This window comes from Nematolebias whitei, chromosome 10 (assembly GCF_014905685.2).
Source record: "Nematolebias whitei isolate Nwh7 chromosome 10, NemWhi1, whole genome shotgun sequence".
Taxonomy (NCBI): Eukaryota; Metazoa; Chordata; class Actinopteri; order Cyprinodontiformes; family Rivulidae; genus Nematolebias; species Nematolebias whitei.
Genome location: NC_056507.1, coordinates 1690305 through 1693929, shown reverse-complemented (window position 1 = coordinate 1693929; position 3625 = coordinate 1690305). Strand labels below are relative to the sequence as shown.

At 40.1% G+C, this 3625-nt stretch overlaps 1 protein-coding gene across 1 annotated transcript in view; it reads left to right on the top strand.

Annotated features, from left to right (window-relative positions):
• Positions 1 to 3625, top strand: part of gal (galanin/GMAP prepropeptide) — a 14435-nt gene that overhangs the window by 9085 nt on the left and 1725 nt on the right. The window lies entirely within an intron of this gene.

Genomic DNA, 3625 nt, shown 5'->3' with positions numbered 1-3625 from the left:
ACCTGTACATTAATTACCTGTACATTAATTACCTGTACATTAATTACCTGTACATTAATTCATCCTGAATCCAGTTTTCAAAGTTTGCGGAAAAACTGACCACATTACATAACTAGTTAAAAATAACTTCTCTTTATATAATATAGTATTTAATACTGTTTTTTTCCGACAACAAACTAGTGTCCTTTAGAGCTGCCACTGCCTGAAATAATACCAATAAATTACATTTTAATATTTTACTATTTAAAGGCATTTTTCTCTTAAAAGATAAATAAAGAAACCAGTTTGATCCCCTGGAACATTAAAAAATGGGGGTGGGAAAGGCGAAGCACCCACTGCCTCCACCCTCATTTGCCCCACTCTGGGCCCTTGAGCAATGACCTTAACCCCCACCATCTCTCCCCTGGGCCCCCTACATGGAGTCCTCTGCTCCACACAGAGGCGGTGGTAGCTCGGTGGTCTGGTTGTGTCAGGAAGGACATCCAGTGTAAAAACAATCACCAAGTCTTGTGCAAGTTAGTTCACCATGGTGACCCCTGAGGAGGGAGCAGCTGAAAGAAAAGATATATATTTTATGGCAGTTTTGGGGGAAATGTATTTTCCCTCATTAGAATGACCTAAAGGATAATTTTCACAATTAAAAAAGCTTAATCTGGAGTGTTAAGAAGACCCTCCATCTGTAAATGAACGTTTAACTGTTTCTAATGCTCCAAGTCCGTATTTTGCAATGCGGTCGTTTCATTGAAAAACACTTAGTCTTAGATATTATTACTGGCTTTCCTTTACGTTTTATACTTTTGGTGGATGTAACTGTGAACACAGTTTTGTTCCACCACATGTACCACATGATGTGAATGACAATAAAGAAACCTTGATCCTTATGTTCAGTACCCCGCTGTAAATACACTGTCTGTTGGTGTTTATATGTTCTTTGATGGGCAGCACGGTGGTGCAGTTGGTAGAGCTGCTGCCTCTCAGCAAGCAGGTTACCCTGGTTCAATTCCCAGTCCGGACGTGTTTCTGGGTGGAGTTTGCATGTTCTCTCCGTGTTGCGTGGGTTTTCTCCGGGTGCTCCAGTTTCCTCCCACAGACCAAAAACATGCATGTTAGGCTGATGGTAACTGAATTATCCCTAGGTGAGAGAGAGAGTGAATGATTGTCTCGTTTGTCTCTAAGTGTCCCTGCGATGGACTGGAGACCTGTCCAGCTGTCCCTCACCTCTCGCTCAGTGATGTGCACTGGCGTCCCTCGTGACCCAAAAAAGGAAGACGTGGATAAAAATAATGGATAGATGTCCTTCAATCAGTTAAATGTGAACGTTAGTGCACTTTATGAAGAAAATCCAACATCACATCTAAATTTCACGATCTGGTTGTTATAGACAGATTAAATATTAAATATTAAATATGAATATTTCTACATTTATCATCACAGTAATATTGCTGCTACACACATTATTAGTTATAAACACTCAGAAGAATACGTATGCTGGTTTAGTGCTTATATATAACCTAAATATTTAAGGAGTAAACATTTTTAATAAGTATTTTAAAAGTTATAAATGTTTCTTTGGTGCCTGTTTGTTTTCCAGATATATTAGTGTGCGTGACTGACAGGGATCAACTTCACACACTTTGTAGAACAGTGCTTCATCAAGTTCAGTCCATTTCCTTGTGTTAGTTGACCGGCAGATCTGCCACATCCAATATGGCGGACGCTCTGACGTACCGTTACAGCGGCTCAACGAGGCGGCGTCTACATATTTATGTCTATGGTCTAAACAACGTTCATGTCTAACTGTGTTTCAGCTGTTCTACAGTATTTTAGACGCCCAGTAACGTGCACGTCGTGCTCACATTGTAAAATACTAATAAAACTGATTTACAAATATGTTTATATAGAATCGTTGGATTGTATACCTGGATTATTGAGCATGGACTTTGTTGGTTTTGAACCAGTTTGACATGACTGTCGACGAGGGAGAAGGCCAGCACCAGAGGAGGGGGTGTGCCAAAGACACCATCTTAGCACCAACATAACTGGTTTGTTCCACTTTGGAGTAAGCTGTTTGGGGGAAGAATCAGTTTTGTTGTGTGTTTCCTTGACTGATGAAGCCTTCTGGATGGAAGGTGAAACGTTTCAGAAAAAAGAAAAAAAAGAAACTGTCCAGATGACCTGACTGAAAATTGTTGGATTGTATACCTGGATTATTGAGCATGGACTTTGTTGGTATAGAACGGTTAACAAAAACCAGGTGTGAATGACAGTAATGAAACTATTTGGGGGCGCGGTGCCCGATTTTACACATGCACTTTGATTAATATAACACTGAGCTTTCACATGGGTAAATTCAGTGACGGACAAAAAGAGACACAAATGTAACAAATGACCTGAAAACAGTGTTGGATACATGAGAAATAAGACTCCATCCACGGCCAGAACATAATGATCCTTTATTTCTATTTCAAAAGCAATCTTTTGTGTCTTTGTTCTGGCTCGTTATCTAAAGAAAACCTTTTAGTCCCAAATACATGCTGCATTAAATCACCAGGAGAGTGGACCGCTGTGTCACCACTGGTCCAGAAGCTTTGTGTGTTTCTGTCACTGAATACATTAATTATTTTATGTTTTGATGCTAGAGAGAAAATGCATTTTAATTCAGAACACGTTTTTTAGATATTATGGAGAAGAAGATTTACTTTAGCTTTTGTTTTAGGGCTTCTGGAAGTGGAAACATCTCGTTCAATATTGTTGTAGATTTTCAACATTTGGCACGGATCTCTTCAAAATAAACTTGTAATATGTTAAGATCCTTGGATTGCTGTAATAACCACTAAGAGACCCCTCTGTTTCATGACCTTCAACCTAAAATCTTTATATCAGTAAATGTTCGAGACTGTCGTGAAAAATTCATTCTGACCTCAAAGAATCCTCAAGGTTTTCACACGTCTGTCACTCACGAGCGCTTAATCAATACAGATATACAACACTTACAGTCCCTTAAAGATGAAAAAGCAATAATTAAAAAGCTTTTTTCCTTCTCTCAGTTGCTCCATTCTTAGCCTCCTAGGACCTGGCATCCACACATGTTTGGAGGTTATGGATCACCACAGAAAACTAACTCGCACGAAGACTTGGCAGTTATTTTTACACTGGAGGTTCTTCCTGACACAAGCACAGACCACCGAGCTACCACAGCCTCTGTGTGGAGCAGGGAGCTGCATCCAGGGGCCCAGGGGAGCAGGTGGTGGGGCCAGGGGCCTTGCTAGAGTGGGGCCAAGGAGGTCAAGGTCAAGGTTTCTTTATTGTTATTCTCATCACATGTGGTACATGTGATGGAACAAAACTGTGAACACAGGGTCCCAGTTACAACCAACAAAAGTATAAATTTTAAAGAAAAACAGTATAAGATCTAAGATATGAACTAAGAAATACACTAAGAACAAATAATACAAAAACAATACACCAAACAACAGCAGCACAAACATGAGCCTGTGTGAGCAGAAGAGGATGAAAGAACAGCAGCATGAAATAAATCAGCAGCATGAGATCAGCAGCATGAGACCAACAGCATGAGACCAACAGCATGGATAGTCAGCAGCACATATCAACAACCAAAGTGGCA